At 43.6% G+C, this 18,170-nt stretch overlaps 1 protein-coding gene across 1 annotated transcript in view; it reads right to left on the bottom strand.

The window, feature by feature from the left end:
• Positions 1-18,170, bottom strand: part of USH2A (usherin) — a 3,586,186-nt gene that overhangs the window by 774,210 nt on the left and 2,793,806 nt on the right. The gene's annotated exons all lie outside the window — the stretch shown is intronic.

The raw sequence follows: 18,170 nt of genomic DNA, 5'->3' as shown, positions 1-18,170 counted from the left end.
CTCCCTGTTTTACAAACTCGTCAATGAGTTGGGCGACTTTCATGAGGGTGTCTTGTGCCATGTGGTATTGTGGGGTCTGGGGAAAGGTTACATTGGGTTTTACGGTCACTTTCACTGGTTCCACTCCTTTCATCAATCCCACCTCTTTTCCTGTCATATCCCACACTTCCTTTCCGACTGTTTCCCGTAATTCAGCTGGAATATCTTCTTCAGTTATCATCGGAAAAAGGTTAATCAGAGGATATTCTTCATCGACAGTTTCCATCTCCTCCCCTTCTACACTGTCCTCTTCTTCCCCATCACTGCTCGTCTGAATTCTAATTCCATCGTGCGAACACATAATCGAACATCCCAATTTGCACAATAGGTCTCTCCCTAACAGTGCTATCGGGCTTGAGTCACATACCACAAATTTATGTAACCCTTGATAGTTACCAATTCTGACTGGTACTGGATCTGTGATTGGGTTCGTCAGGTGCCTGTTTGCTACTCCCACTACTTGAACTGTTCTCCCTGAGAGTGGCAAATTTGGTACTTCAATGCTCCTAACAGTTGAACGTGTGGCTCCTGTGTCAACCAAGAATGAAACACTATGACCCATAACTCTTCCCTCCAAATATGGACCCTTTTGATCAACTTCCAAGGATGCTGCAAGCACACAATTTCCCTCCTCATCTGAACTTTCACTCTCCCATACATTGTTTATTCCATTCTCACTGTGTAATGGGAACTGTTGTACGGTGCCATTTGTATTCAGCACCTGACCCGAGACCTGTGGAGGAACCATCACTTGCTGCTGACTCACTGGTGCCAAAGGTATTTGCATTTGCTGATTAGGTACCATGGGAAACTGCTGTTGCATTGGGTGCATTTGCGTCATCTGCATACAGGGCATCTGCATCTGCTGCGGCTGCATGGGCTGTAATCCCTGCAGCTGATTTATGGTCTGAAAATTTGGGTTTGGACCTCTCATTTTCAGTCCCCTCATTGTCTGGAATGCATTGACATCATTGTTTTGCTGACCAACGCCTGCACCTTCCTGCACCACCATCGGGCATTCGCGTTTCCAATGACCGACGATTCCGCACACGTGACACGGCATCACCCTTTTCATTGCCTGCACACCATTCGGAATCGCAACAGTGTTCAAATCCGGACCATTACTCCCAAAGCCTCCTCTGCCTCTGCCTCTCGCCTGTGGCTGAAACACCATATTTCCCTGCGGCTGCGGCTGCGGTATCTGCTGTTGGAACCCTTGCAACCCTTGCAGACCTGTCTGAGCTGCTTTAAGTTGCATCATCATCACTTTCTCCTTCAACCTTTTCTGTTTCACTTCAATTTCGTCGCTACAGTATTTCGCATAATTCAACACCTCATCAATAGGTTTCGACTGCCAACAAATCAAATGCGTCTTTATCATCTGACTTATCTCTGGTCTCAGCCCTTCCACAAATCTAAACACAAAATGAAGCATGTCCTTCGCCTCTATTGTTTCCGTGCCACTGTAATTCTTGAACGCCTTCAACAACCTCTCATAGTAACCATGAATCGACTCTTTAGCCTCTTGGGCAGTTCGATCAATCTTCTGCCAATCCACATTTTTCGCGGCAACCTTCATCTTCAAATGCTCAATCACCTTATAGTACAAGCTCATCACCATAGGTGATGGTGCACCCGTATCCCTGTCTCTCTCTGGTTCACTTGTCGGCCAACCTACAGCCCTTTTGCAGTCTTCCCACAAATCTGCCGGAACCACAATCTCAAAGAGGGTGTTCAGGTCTTCCCAAAGACATTTTGCAAGCTTCACAAACCTATCAGTCTGTTGATACCATTCAATCGGTTTCTCTCTTAGTTTGGGAAAATCATCCGTAAAAGACTGAATGTCGCTTCTGTGCCACGGTACATGTATTAATTTTCCCCCTGCTGTCTCCCTCATTGGTAACATGGTTATTGCATCACTACTCTGTGGTCTTTTCTCCTTATGCTCTGGGACACTGTCTTTCCTCTTTTCCTTTTTCTTTGCCCATCTGCTTTCCCATTTGTCTAAGCACCTCCACACTTGTGCACTCTGCAGCAATTCTCTAAGGTGCGTTTTCATGCCTGCTGACCTCATGTGTTCAAAGTCTGTGGTCCCGAAATCCAATCTATCGCTCCTGCTCAAGTGTTTTGTCTTGTCTATCTCAACCCCATTTTTGTCAGCTATTTCTTGCAACCTTCTATGTACCTTGTTCACTTCTCTCGTAATCCTAGGACATAGATACCTCAGCTCTTCTTCCGAGTAGGACTCTAACCTATTCAAACCCATAGTCCCTTCCACCAATTCTTCTGCTTCCATGTTCAACCTGACCTTATTCAGATAGTCTTCTCCCTTCCCACTGGCTGAGCTTTGTGTGGAATTCAGACTGTTGAACCACTGTGTCAGCTGTTGCGCATTCAACCCCATCAGTGTAGCATTCACATCGACTGCCATTGATGGTTGCGGCAACTTTTCAGTGTTCGATGATAGCGGTATCATCAGTGGGGGACTCGACCTCACCACTGTTGACTGAGCACATATGGGACTAAACTCCATCAAGGACCCAGATCCAGTTGGCAGAGCCGCTATCGGAGTTGTCTTTGGAGTGTTTTGTATGCACCTCCTTTCCGTCCCACTCTGCACCATTGATCCTTGACCGCTCATACCTGAGTTAGGCTGAATGTACAAAGGTACCGGTGGACCTACAGTAATGGGTAGGGATATCGCATCTGCGTTCTGTCCATTCCCCATGTTCTGAGGCATGTTCATTCCCACACTATGGGTCATCATTGCCGGCATGCCCGTCTGACTCCCCGTCATCTGAGCATGTGCGGTTCCCCCCTGCATCTGCTTTTGAGGCATAAAAAACTGGGTTGATTCAGCTTGTGCCAATGTTGGGTTGCGACCATTCTGTACTCCCATTACGGTTGGATCTAGAATCATTCCCGTACTGTTGTCACTGCTGTAGTACCTTGGGACCTGCGGCTGATAATTTTCTGCTGTTTTCAATATAGGCACATCTGGATATATTCTCCTAACCTGCGGTATCTGCGGGGTGAACAGTAAACTCGGGTCCTTAGATCCCGATGGCGTTTCTGAACTCGGAGTTTCATTATTCTGTACCGGTGCCGGAGGGGCAGAACTGGTACTTGGACCTTGTCCCCTCTCTGCATAAGGTGGTGGACGGTCGTTCAGCAATTGCATGATTAACTCCTCATCCTCTAACTCCTCTTCTCTCCTTAACTTTTCCTCGTCCTCTCTATCTTTGGAACACCTCCTGTTTGTCTTACAGGTAGCTTTCTTGCCTGTCGCCTCTTCTTCCTTAGCAATTGCGGGAAACAATTTTATCCCCTGCAATATATCTGACCTCCACACCTTCTGTGCATTATCCCACCTAGCGTCCGCTAGTGTCTTTTCTACCTTTCTTATCCTGGTCTCGAACTTCTTTTGCTGTTGCTGTCTAGCCATTAGTTCCCAAATCGCTAGAGCCTCAAACTGTGCTGGCCTTGGAGGTACCTTCATGTCGTACATCGCGAATCTCAAATTCTCTAGGATCCTTATATTGAATGTCCCATGGATCGGGAACGCTACGCTCCCATGTTTCTCTGTCAGCTTGTGCCATTGCTTTAGCCAAAGGCACGGAGCTACCCCCTTTTCCTCCATTACAATGTAAGCTGGTGTACCTTCGGGTGGCGTCTCCTCTCCTACGCTCGCTTTAATGTAAGACTCCCCCTTCATCGCACTCTTTAATGCTTTAAAAAAATTTCTCGTCTTTTATTTCACAAAGTTTGTAATCAATAAGTGACTTTAATTCCCGGAATACTCTTTGCTTGCCTTTCCCCTTCCAATCGAGCCCCACGGACTGCGTCCAATCCGTGCGCGACCCTTCTCTGCAACCAACCTATCCCAGCGCGGCTCCTAGTGACGTCACACTCACACACACTGCGGCTGACAAAGCCTCGCGGCTAGTCCTCCTTCACTCAGCTCCTCTCGTAACAACTTCTGGCATATATCGCGAGCAACCAAATAATAATAAAACAGATCTGTCGGTTTACTACAGGAAGGGTAACACAATCGCTTCAGGACCTTAGGGATTTTTCACTAGCCTCGGCAGTTATTCCATCTTTCTCGGTCCCCACTTTCGCAAGCAAATCCTGACCCGCAGACTCTGCTCTCAACTTGTCAATGATCTATTCTAGTGCACTTAGAATTTGTCAAAGCCCGAAGTCGAAGTTTTATTTCACTCCCTTAACACACGTACCGACTCGTTGACCACGCCCGGTCAACCTACTAAACCGACCAGACCACAACATAAAACAAGTGTCTCATACACTTTTCAACATACTCCGGAGTCTCTTGACCTCGCAGGGCCCGTCTCAACAACAACAACCACGTGGACCTTTTTCTGCACAAAGCGCCACATGCACATGAAGTTCGACGACTTCCCTACTCTCACACTCGGAGTCGCACCTCCGCTATTCTCTAAAATCCTCGCAACCTTTTCAAACAATCTGCGGCAATAAGCTGTGCAAGCGCAAAACCCTGACTTCACTCATACCGTCACTAGTACCGCCAACGCTGATTTCACACCTCCATTCTCTCCATTCGCAAGCTCCGAGATCCCGGGAAAGTCGCGGGGAACTTAGGGCATCATCATTCTCTCAATCTGTTTTACCCAAGAAAAATCTAATTCAACACCATATACCTCTCGAGTGGGGTCCCAAAAGTCGGAACCGTCCTCTGCTAACATCTACTGATAGAGCGTTCCGTACTGATAAATTACCTGTATTTGGACGCTCTTGGGTCGATGAATCTTTTGACCAAGTGGGGCTCTCTTCACCCGAGATTAATCAATTTAATCTAATCAATAATCAATAACGAACATAAGCAATGCCCTGATCAACATAACACTTCACAATTAATCCAGAAAACATTTTGGCGAACCATGACCTTTCGGCCATGAATAACCACACCAGTTCATTCAAAGTTAATGAATTTATTTCCCTATATTAACAAAGCTAGCACGATATAAATGTGTCTCAACACCAAATGGTATATGTAAATGAACATTAATAGCTGTCCATAACGGCGAAAAAGATGCAATCTATGCAGCATTTGAATAACAATGCATTCGATAATAGCAACGCAAACCACTAAAACTATAATCTGTAATGAGCTAATTGCATACATTAGTCAGCATAACAAGGTCTCAAATTGCATCGTGCAACAAATGAATCCTCATCTAACCTCAAATTAGCATCTGCATGTGGGACTTCATGCAAAAACAATTTAGCAACATTAATTTGGAAAACTCCTAACTAGGGCTCTTATCAAAAATCAGCAGTTGGTTACCTAAAAAGAAACACAATGCAATTGTACATTTTCCTTTCATATTTACCAAATTTAATCAGCATTCAAGGAAGTCTTCGTCTCACAGGTACCGGATTCCGATCAGCATGGGACGGGGGCAAAGGGGCAGGGTGGACGGGGCAATTGCCTCACAGCGGCAAGATAAAAGGACAAAACTACTACTTTATGCAAAGGGGCAGATCAAAGTTAAAGTCTCTAGGGCGAGAATTACTTAAAGTCTCTTTCTCTCGATTAGAGAAAGCATCAAAGTCTCATTCAAAATGGCGTCGAACATCAATTGGCATCGTAGAAGATGGCAAAATGACGAGGTCGGCAAGATGGGCCATAATGGCTGCAATGTCCTGCAAATGGCGGGTAATGGCTAATGTCTAATGGCTGATGCCCAATAGGTAATGGCTGCTTTCTTCTTGTGCACCAGGTTTAAATAAACAACAGTTCAAATCCAATAGGGTCTTCCATTGGAGGGTTCATAGGTTGGCTTCAAATTGTCCAATCAAAAACAACAATTCACAGGCTTCTACCTAGGCATACATTATCCTTGGAGTCGGGAACGTAAGTTGCAACATATTTTACCAATTAACTCACTTTCAGAGCTTCCATTGTCTGCACCTGCAGATTGACCTTGGAGCAAAGAAGAAGATGCCAGGCTGGCACGAAACCTTAAAGATAAGCATGTGAACCGATCTCACTGGAAAAGTACAGCTTCAAGCAAGAATACACGTTTTATTAGCACATTAGAAAAACACGAGCATCTAAACCGTGAGACAAGGCAACTAGGCCGAAGCCTCCACTAAAGTTACGCTAAGTTAAAACATTTCAAACAAGCAAATCATGGCACACGTTTACGGTTGTGTCAGATTAGTACAATCCTAATACATCACATTATATAAAGCACGCTTATAAATGTTGGCGAACTACTCTGAGGGCACATTTGTCCCCGTACAATCTTTATTAGTTTGGTTAAAGTCACACTTGATTATTGCGGCACTACGTTTATGCGCTAATAAATGTAAAACCTTCATTTCTGCGTCATCAGAAGCAATATGGCTCAATTGGCAATGGAGAATTTGAGAAAATAATTAGAGTGGGTAGTGAGGTCTTATCGACAGAAACGTGTCAGAAAGTCAACTTGCTGAGACAATTAAATAAATCATGATAGCAAGCAGCTTTAAGTGCTGTGGTGGGAGTGAAGGTTAATATGTTGCTGTAAAATGGATATGATAATTTCTTTGACAGTAAGCCACCATGATAGTAAGTGGCCTGGTTCTGTACACATATGTTGTTGATGGCTGTGTGGGATTGTGGGAGCAAAACCGTAAACCAAAACTTAAACAACCCAAAATTTACCTCATTCTGTTCTCCCACAGTTTGAAATGAAGACAATGTTAAATCTCAATTTCATTAGGAAATGTGTCCTGAGTTAAGGCACCTCCCCAAACACCGATTAGCAGACTAAAACAGTTCACAAGGTAAAGGAGTCCATTCAATAATTAAGTTCTGGATCAGTTAAAGGTTTTATTTAAAAATTCTAACTAAATGGTACCGAGGTCACACCATAAAAGCTCTCAGATGCAAAGGCATACAGAGTATGTAAAAATAGGTAATTATTCTAGGCCTCAATGGGAAGCAAAATCGTAAGGAAATTGGGCAGCATCCCTGGCAGCCTAGGAAAGCTCAGGAAATCTCTGGCTCACCCTCAAGATCAAGGAGTCTTATAGTCATTTCTTACACAGTAAATTAGGAAAGCTGCAGGATCATTATGGTTAGAGTAAAGGTATAATTTTAGCACATCAGTACACAAGAATAATACATGCAATTACCTTAACACATATGTACCATCCCATTTCTAAACCACTAATTGAACACACTCTAAACTAATGTTATATGGAGATGTTTTAACAAATATGAAACATTTAGACAATAAGCGGTTCTCCCAGTGAATGATTGCAGTGAAGGTGCTAAATTATGTTGATATTTGTTGCCCTCTTACATCCAAACCATAGCAAGTTCGACTCTAGCAAGGCAACTACTGCAGTGGAAATAAACCATTATGTCATCAGCACAACTGTATTCTGAGAAGCCTAGGAGGAGAAGATGTGTGTGGGGGGAGCAGGGATGAGTGGTAGGGATTGCATCCATCTTGTTGAAAAAGGAGATTTAAACAGGCATGTGGCCTGTTTAAATCACATTAATAACTTCACGTCTATACCGCAAATTAAATTTGTTTCAATTGCAATTATATTATTTCAGTCCATATATGTAGGATCATGTGTAAAATTGCAAATTATAAATTATTATTAGAGCACATAAATATAAACTTGAGAAACAATTCCACATGAGACTTGGATGATAATTTTTGCACATTTTGACAAGGAAGAAAACACCCTGACAAGTATTACTCTGTTTAACTAAAAAAAAGTAAAAACATGATGAGAGGAATGCTTGTATTTATCTCAACCACTGATAATTACTCTGGGGTGCATGCCTGATCATCGTTTTTGCACTGTCTTCCAGGATCATTCTGGAAGTAGAGATCCATGGTCTCAGGGATATCCATGGATGTTTGGGTGCCATGGATCCCACCATTGTTTCTTACCCCAAGTACTCCTCAAAAATAAAACTATTTTCTGTATGCCATACAGTTTCCTTGCAGTTCCCATGGAATATGGCTCCATATTTGTACCTGGGACTGGTCTTCACCCAAAGAAATCTAACACCCCAGACAAAATCTAGAGAACTGTTGCAATCAAGGGTGGTGTGGTATACCTGAACACTGCTACGTTTTCCAAAACAGAGTACCATAGAAAATAAGATGTATGTTCATAAAATAAATTTCCTCACACTTATGTAACAGAAATCTCCAGAATAGCCAACCAATTCTGTGTTCTTACTCTTCATTGGTTGTATGTGTGACTGGACCTGTAGTATGGGACAAGAGAGGGCCCACACTGGAATTATGTACAATCCATGTTGACTTTACATGATCTAATTTCCACCATGTTCAATAAATCTACTCACTCATGTTGGGTATCATTTTTACTGGATAAAGTGTGAGAACAATGCTTAATAATCATTTACCTTTGGTCATACTTTTGGTATTTTTTATGTGTGCAAATGATGTGTGGAAATTGTATTTTTATGCATAGTTTGATTTTTATAGGGAATTCTGGATAGGAAAAAGTGGCGGGAACCCTTCGAGCCACACATTAGCAGATTCTCCTGTCTCCAGTTTTCCAAAATGCCAGGGGTTGGTTTGGTTCCCTATGTGATCCCCAACCATGGACTCAACACTTCAGGCAACTACATACGATTTTGTGACACGAGCTGGAAAACTGTAGGTTTTTAAATATGACTAAATTGTGTTTTAGGCATAGTTTTGTGTTTGCAGGGCACTCTGAGTATGAAAATGTTTCAGGGCCTCCACACCTCTATGAATTTCTCTAGTCAGAAGTGCCTGGGGCTGGTAGGGTTAACCTGATACTGACTGATTCTAGACACAAATATGCGGCCAGTCCCCTGTTGTTTTGATAATTATTTTTCTTCCTCTAATTCACTAGGCAATTTTTTGGCTTTCTCTTTTGCTCTGACCAGTCTTATTAGACACGTTCTGAAATACTGTAAGGTACAGCTTTTGCTATTATAAGAAACTGCTAGTGGCGTTTGGTGCTTAAATAGAAGTCAATTGTGTTGTTGACATAATTTGACATTTGGGGATATTCTGAAAAGAACAGATGATGTGTCACATGCAAGCCCCACTATCTAGGCTTCCCTCGATTTCCAGTTTATTTTTCTCAGTGTCACAACAGGCAGAGTTTACATTTGCCCCTTTCCTGTGTAGTACCACAGGTCCACCCACGTAATTGGGATACTGATTTTGTCGGGCGAAAGTGCAGAAATGCTGGGATACTTGATAATATAATTTGATTTCCTCATTTATTTTAGGTTGGATGAAGTAAGCATTAAACGTCATTATAGGTTTTGCAGAATTAATAGTAGGATGACTGACCAAGTCCTAAATTCTGGTTCTCCTGGGTAGTATATATAAATATACAGTTTTCCCTGACACCTAATTTCCGTTCATTTTATGATTCATTGTCTTATGATGCATGATGGGTAAGCAAGCACTGCTAGTATCCCCCCAACAGGAAGCGTCAGGAAAACATACTTGCCTATTACTTTTGAATATTTGTATTAAATTCATCAAGGTACAGATGTACACATTGTCATCAATGTCACCTTACCCATTTACATTCACTATTTTGTGAATTCAGTGACTAGTTTTCTTGGGAAACTTTGAGCAGTGCACATGAATGGCAATGTCTGTTTTTGAGAAATGTATCACTTTCCCTAACAACACTTCTCTGCACTTTATTTTAAAAACAAAAAAAGTGTTGTTTTTTCTCTATGCCTTCTAGAGTTAATTACAAACCTTGAATGTCATTACAATTGCCAACATGTGGGAAGATCGTACATTTGGCCTAAACATCAGATATTATAAAAAATACAAGTTATGAAGACTTTAGTACAACTGTCCCAAATACCAAAAAGACTCAGAACGCATTACGGAGGGGAAAGTAAGGTAATAATGCACATTTGGCTAATACCATTTGTAAACATGTGATAGAACTGAAGAATAATTTCACATTAGTGAATGTGACGTCACTGCATTTGCCAGATGTGAATGATTTTGCAGACTCACTTTACCCAGTGATAGGTAATTCGAGATTCCACAAGCTTGGTAAAAAGTTACTCCAGTCACAGCACACCAAGCAGTGCAAATGGATAATTTTTAGATGTCCAACAATAATTATGGCTAGCTTCTAAATGTCTCATCAGAGGTAGGACCGTTCTTTGCATGTCCAGAACTAGTAACAATAGATGCTACGTGCGAAGTAACAGGGACGGACATCATCCATAACCCCAGAAACATATATAAACTGCCTTCTCATGCCCAGCAACACAAATGGTTATCATCTACATGGTGCAGTTATGTAGGTGGGACAACCTATAACATGCCAGACCCATTACAAACGTAGCTTCTTATCATTTACCAGCACTGAGTGATGCTGATTTGTCACAGGCTTCATTCTGTGTCTGTTGCTGCTCGCGTGTGTTCTCTTTGTTCATCTTTGGATGCAAAAGAGCAGTTCTGCTATCCCCTTCTTGGCAAAAACTGCACTATCAACCCTGTAATTAAATGAAGTTACACTTGTGGATTTTAGGTTGTCCACTTCAGCAGCTGCCATCACACGTTAGCCTTCAGTTAGCAACGTAAATAGAGTGCACCAGATACATCTATTATAAAGAGAATTTTTTGTTGTATTTCAAAAAGTTTGGTATATGTCCTTGAAGCGTGCCTCCTAGCCACGACTAAGCATTTTTTGTTGTCTAGCGGGATAACGTTCTTTGTCACAAGAGGCCGCCCGGACGGTGGTTCTATGATGACAAGGGCCTCAGAGAGTTTTCACTTTATTCTGAAGAGGTGATCAGGCAGCAGGGCAGAACCCTTAACTCTTCATTAGAGTATTGGCACTGGTTTGTTTTTTATTACATTATTTATTGCTTCTATATGTATAAACATACATCGAATGTGTGAGAGAAAAACAGTATTGTTATACATAGTACAAAGATCACCTTCCCGGCATATAAAGCCTCTTCACAAAGGTCCTGTAATATAAATTCAAGTTCAGGCGGCAGCCTGCACAGAATAATTAAGCCAAACCCCCGACCTTGAAATGTTTCTCTGGACATCGTCATGGTTTATATACAAATCGCTATGCTTCGTGGCAATAGTCCATTTCCCATTCAGTCACTGAAGGAGCTGATGCTGAACGCCAATGCCATGCTACATCTCTCTTGACTATGAGGAATCCCAAGGCCTCCAGCAGTCTAGTGTGACATATCCCCTCTCACTCGTCCATCAGGCCTAGTATCACCATTTTGGGCTCTCGAGTTATATACCCATGCATCACTTGCAAAATTACATGGCACACTGGATGCTCGAATGTGAAAGAAGGATCCTCGTTCATCCTGCTGCACAGGCAGCTGAGGTCTCATCATGGCTTCATCCTGTTTAGTCTGGTGGAACTGGTGGGACTGTAATAAACCTTGTGTAAAAATTTAAGTTGAATCAATGGCAGCCTCAAGGAGATGGGTAGTATTCTGGGAGCCATCTTGTTCTCCATTCAGTCTTCCTCCTCCAATTTGCCTACATCCTCTTCCCAATGTGAATTCAATCATGACATAGGGTCACAAGTGTTGTTCACCAAAGTGCAATTTATTTGATCCCATTCCACTCCAGTCTTGTGGTAGTAATGTGCACCTCTAGGAGGTTATGGGCTGGGAGGGTCTGTAAGGCTGTATCTGTGCATCTCCAGCTCTGACACAACTGGAGGTTATGGTAGAATTATGTTCAATGCATATAATATGTAGCCATCAACTGTTGGAATGCGTGCATAGAACTTTCCTCCCATATATTGCCCAATTTTGAGATCCCACTAATTTCGCATTTGTGAAAAGCCTCAAATTATGTTTTATGACCAGCCCACAGCAGTGTCTCTGCTGTTGGCAATCCGTGCCATTGAATCCATTTCAGCGACTGGTGTCATCATCAGGTCAATGACATTTGTGCACCCGGGGGGAGAAAGAGTTATGTTCTTGTATGGACTGAAGAGTAGATTGAGAACCTGACATGTCTCAATAGCTGCCGGCTTCACAGCAATGGCAAGATCATCCCTGTCCACAAATAGCCAGTGGTTGATTTGAATGATCTGACTAGCCTAATAGTAAAGATAAATGTCTGCGAGGCCAAGGCCTCCATTGAGTGGACCCACCATTATTTTGTGAAACGCAATTCCTGGCTGACCACTAACCCACATAAAACCCACCTTGGCTGAGTATGGAGAGCACAAAAACAACTCTGGAATGTCAGAAGGGACATTTTGCAGTATGTAGAGTAGCCAAGGCAGGGATACCATTTAAACAAAGCTGCTCTGCCAGCAACATTGAGGGGTAAATTTCCCCAGGCGGTCATGTTGTGACATATGGGCACCAAAAGAGGTGAGATATTTAGATCCCATGTTATGGCCCTATTGGGGGAGATATGCATGCCGAGATATTTGAAGTGTTGATTTGCCCAGAGCAGTTTGTTGCAGCCTTGATATCATCTGTGCCCCACTCACTGGTATCTCTGTAGATTTAGTCCAGTTAACCCAGAGACCTGATGCTTCAGCATATATCTCAATAATTTGTAGCAATTGAGGCAACGGGTTACCCCGGCATCGTCTGCATCTAAAGACATTCTGCCTTCCAAGTGTCAGTCCATCACAAACCACTCAGCTGGGTGTCTCCTCTGATCCATTCTGCTAATAGTTCCATGATCATAGCAAACAGAAGTGGGGGCATGGGGCACCCTGGTCTGAGGCCACGTTTCAGAGCGAAAGTCTGAGATAACACCCCGTTCACTCAAGCCCATGCAGAGGGCGTAGCATAAGGTAGTTCTATATATGTGAAAAAGAGGGACCCAAAATTCATATGCTCCAGTAGACAGAACATAAAGTGGCAACAGAGAGAAGTGAAGACTTTCTCAAAATCTATAGACACCAATGCATTCTGGTTTTGTGTGTTAAGAGATAGTGCAAGAGCACTATGGAGGGATTGCATACAGTGTCATGTATTTGCTATGGAATAAATCCATCCTGATCACGATGGATTACTGTTCGGATGACCGTCACTGCTCTATTTGCCAGGGCTTTTGCTAAGATTTCTGATTTGAGATTATTCAGTGCTATGGATCGATAATGCTCACTTCTGTTGCCTGGTGTCTGTGGCTCAACAAAAAAGGAAGTTATTGCTATGCACAAGTCATACAGGAGTTCTCAAGGGATTTCACATACATTTCTACAATAGGAGGGGTCAAGAGTGAGGAGTACTTTTCGAAAAATTCTAATGGGTAACCATTAGGGCCTAGCATTTTTCTTGATTGAGTGGAGGGAGTTGATTGCTGGTGCAATTTCTTCCAGGGGCAGAGGCTCTTCCAGTGCCTGTAGGTCCTCATCAGATAGTCTTGGGAATAGCATGCCATCCACAATTGGTAGTTCATATTCAGCTACACATGGTTGCTCAGCATAAAGGCAGGTATAGTACACTGCAAACGTTTGAGGTATCAAACTCAGCTCTGTATGAATTTGCCCTGTGTGGAACATTATTGAAGGGACCAATCTAAAGTCTAGGCCTCTGTTGGAGAGCTGATAGAGCAGCTTTTCTGTATTATTTCTAACACTGTATAGACTACAATGGGACGCCACATATGCAAGGAATGCAGAGTCCAGTCATTTCTGTCTGAGAGATAGCCAAAGCATTTCACATTGTGATGGAGGCGGCCGTCCGCAGACCTCACCAGTTCTTTTTCAGCCACTCCTGTAGCAGTTTCCAGGTCTAGGACTTTAGTTAGTTTACACCTTTTTCAGGTTGTCCAGTATGATATCACCCTGCCTTTCAGGACCTCCTTTAAGGTCTCCCAGAGAGTAATGGGGGAATCAACTGTTTTTTTATGGAGTTCGAAATAATCAGTTATCTGTTGTCTAAGAAAATTGTCAAATTCAGCATTACTAAGGCGCCATGAGCCAGGCTGTTGCTTTTTCAGTAACTTTAGTGTAAGTCGTAGGGATGCATTGTTCGTCAGGGCTCGTGGAAGGATGTGAGCTTCCATCCGCTTATGGATGTCTGGTGAGGGTACAAAGTAGCAGTCTATTCTGGACAATGTCTTGTGGGAGTGAGAATAAAATGTGAACTCCCTAGTAGTCGGGTGTAGCAGGTGGATCTGTCAAAAAGAGCAAATGATCCATCCTATGTAACAAAGATAGGGGACTTTTAAGGTTGGGTACTGTCTTTGTCCACCCTGCGGTCCATGCCTGAATTAAAATCCCCCCTACTACCATATGCCCCAATGGGAAATGAAGTAGTACAGAAGTGAGCTTTGCAAATGTATCATCAAGAAGGGTAGAGGGGCATAAACTGGTGTAAAGGACCAGTGAGCCCCACCTCGTTCCCCCTCCACTGCCACAAATCTGCCCTGGTCATCACAGTGCATATCAGTGACCTGTAGTGGGAGAGGTTTTTGCACTAGAATAGCTGCGTCTCTTGAGGTAGTGGTGTATCCAGAGTGGTATACCCTAGAATAGCCACTCAAGAGAGAACGTGGCAGTGGTTACCAACGAGTTGCGTCTTTTGCACTAGAGGTATGGATGGGATGTGTCTTTTGAGGTATTGTATAATGCTTCCCGCCTAATTTTATCATTTAATCCATTCACATTCCAGGACAGCACAAACAAAGTATCAGATAAGTAGGGTATGGTGGTTTATTGTGTTGGGTATACAATAGGAAGGTGTTTATGTGGTGCTGCTTCGAACAGAGATAATAAAATACTAACTAAACTGTAGAAAACACCAACTCACCTCTACACTTCTAAACACGAAGCATCTGTCGACAATTCCCAATTAAAGAATTAACTGTCCTGGAAGTGCTCTGAGTGCTAGAACAAGCTAAAGAATATTGTTGTGGCACAGACCCTAGACTTTGGTAGTCCAATATCAAATTGAGGTATGTTAAAGACTGTGCCACCATGCTCCCAAACTAACCCCATTGGACATGCCAACAACCTGTTAATCACTGAAAGATTAAAAGTATAGAGTCTCAGTTAACGGTCAGTCTGAGGCTGGTGAGAGTGCCACCAAGAGCCCAAAGCAACCACAGCTAACCCTTCAGTGTCAGTCTCATCAGTATCAGTGTTCCATATGAGATCTGCCAGTTCTCCACCATCCGTCCTCTGACCTTGCAGATGGCGTTTGCTAGAGCACCTCATCAATCTGCCCATTGCCGAAGCTCCCTCTGGTCTTTTGGGGGTGGTGTTGTCTTTCACTCACTGTATCCGGGCATCCATATTTCAAGCCAGTCCTGTACTACCTGCAGAGGTTCAGAACACATTTTCAATGCATGTATGACTTTCAACTTTACTAGGAACATCAACATATTAATCTACTGCATCGCTTACAGTTCCTGGTTCACTACTGTGAATGATCTCTGCCACCATTCTACCTGCGTGGTATAGTCTGGTTAAATGCCAACTCATGGAGAGTCCAGTTGCAGGGTTCTGTGAAAGCGGGCATGTCACAAGATATGTGCCTGCCCGCATAATTAAAAGAGCTTGAGATCACCAGTTGCAGTGGTGACCCAGTGGGAGACCAGGACACCAAATATTTGTAAACCTTCTCAATTATAAAGCAGGTGAATAGACCATCGGTGGACACCCTAGAGCAAAACCAACAGCAGAGAAAAACTGCCGGGTTGGAGTCCTCCACCCTGTCTGGAATTCCAACAAAGTGCACCTTATTTCGAGTTCTGCCTTCAGCGCTCTAGTTGTGCTACTTTGTCTTTTAAGTGGGTTACATCCACAGTCTTCAGCTGCACAAGTGATATATTTTGGCTCTGTGACCCTCTCAGAAGTTTTTTAGAGTCCTGGTGAAGTAGTCCCACTTCCAGAAACCCGCCCCACCCTCCTAATCCGAATCTCCATGGAGGCTCACCGACCGCATCTATCCTAGAGAATTCACTCTGAAGCAGTTGAGGAATCTGTGCCGCCTCAGTGTGCCCACCTTTGCATATTTATCTATTTTACTGTGTTGTAGAGGTGACACCTGGGGTTTCCCCATAATTGTTGTGCATACTTTAGTCTGGTCTGAGCTCACGGATAGTGGGGGGCAGACTCCTCCTTGCAGGCCACAAGCTCACTTCTCCCATTGGCCAAAGGATCTGTGTCGGAGGTAGGGGTGTGCACGGAGCTCTGCTCTTCTGGAAGAGCTAATGGAGTTTTATTTAACTCTGCGGTCCACTTGGAGGGTGGAGTAAGTCCAAAAACTCCACTAGCCCCGCCAGCGGATCTCACCTGGTGCATGCTGTAGCCCAGTAATGGGCTGCGTGGTGTAAGTGCAGTCTGCGTTTCTGCTGTACAACCCATAACTGAGCTGCAATGCACACCGGAGCACAGAGGGAGGGAGCTGCTGCCAAGAGAGATTAGTTTCCCATTGGACAATGAGGAGAGGAGGATCCCCTGGAAGACCCAGGTAAGTCCTCGTCCCTTACTGTCTTTTATCTCTGTTTGTGCACACTGGTGCACAAACAAGGACCGAGACAGCAGCTTTCGCTGCCTACGGCCCTGGCCTGATTTCAGGCCAGGACGGTAGGCAGTGAAAGCTGCCATTTTTGCTTCCTACGGCCCTGGCCTGAATTCAGGCCAGAGCCAAAGGCAGCAAATGAAACCTACCATTTCAGGCCTTTTGTGCACTGGCCTGCCCCGTGTCCACTGCACAAGGGACAGGCCGGTGCACAAGAGGCCTGAAACAGCAGCTTTCACTGTCTACAGCCCTCTCCAGAATGTGCTCGATCTCGGAAGCGCTAAGTAGGGTTGACCTGTTTTTTTACAACTCCGTGGAATTCCGCTGAGTCAAACTCCGTCACCTTCGCCGAGGCTTAGTCGGAGGGTCCCGTTTGAGAACACCTTTGCCTCCTGGGCTGCCTCAGGTGCTCATCTGTCATTTCCCGACTTGAAGTAGGAGTTACGGTCAGCTGCATAAAGGAGGATCATGACGGCTTGGAGGAGCAAGCTCAAAGCGTGTCTGCCACCATTCATGGCAAGCCGCACCCCAGTAATGACACTGTTGACAGGATCTTGGTTTTGCTCGGAAAAGTGTTAACAATGATGAGACAAACTTAAGTTTAGCTCAGTAAAGTATGGACATTTTTTATTTGATCTTAGTTTAGCTCAGTAAGTGTTGACACTATAAAGGGGATCTTAGTTTAGTTGAGTAACACCTGTGTAGCAATATGAATGTGTGCGCTGGATCAAAACAATGCAGTTTGCCAATTTTCTAAGACAACGCACTGCCTAAATTGCATATACTTCACTTCAAAATTTCCCATTTTAGTGCATGAGCTGAAGACATCATGGCTAGGAATTAATGAGCTGTGGTCGTCACTCTATGTTTCTGAGCTTTGCTGTCTGCAGCTAGGTACTAAGTCGGAGAATTTCCAAGTAAGATACATGCCCTTTAGAGATACAATGTCCTGAAAAACAGGCACAGAGCTTTGCTGTGAGTCAGAACACATTCATTGATAAGGTCCTAGATGCAAGAGCCAAAGATGTTGTCCTTAAGGACTACAGCGCACATTCCTTATGTGTAATATACTCACAAGTCACTTCAGGGGCATGGTGGCCCACACTGCAGGCACCTTACACACAGCTAAAAGATTCAAATCACACCGAATACCATCGGACGTCTTGGATTTATCAGAAACATGGAAAGAGATGCTTTTCTTCTCTTGTATCTTAACCCACTTACAGCAGATTCTGCTCCACTTTGGTAATTTTATTAGAAACAAAGGCTGCTGTAGTACATTCACCAGCCCGGACATAAATGTAGAAATGTATTATCTCAAAAGTCAGCACAGTAATGAGCAGTCAAACCACCCCGAATAAAATGTATATTTTTATAATATAGGACCTGAAATTGTATACCTGAGGTCAACCTGGGTTATTCTTTCCCTTCAAGCAGACTTTTCAATACAAGCAGGAGACAGTGGGATGCTTTAAAAACCCATTGCTGCTGCAGCCTTAAATTGATTAGCGAGTGAGATAGTTAAAAGGCACAGACTGGGGTGGTGTCCCAGGAACCGATCCCTTAGGGAGAAATATGATGCGAGGCAGGACCAAGGTAATGCACTTAATGA

Source organism: Pleurodeles waltl, chromosome 5 (genome assembly GCF_031143425.1).
Source record: "Pleurodeles waltl isolate 20211129_DDA chromosome 5, aPleWal1.hap1.20221129, whole genome shotgun sequence".
NCBI lineage: Eukaryota > Metazoa > Chordata > Amphibia > Caudata > Salamandridae > Pleurodeles > Pleurodeles waltl.
The sequence above is the reverse complement of the archived record's forward strand: the minus strand, read 5'-3'. Positions and strand labels throughout refer to the sequence as shown.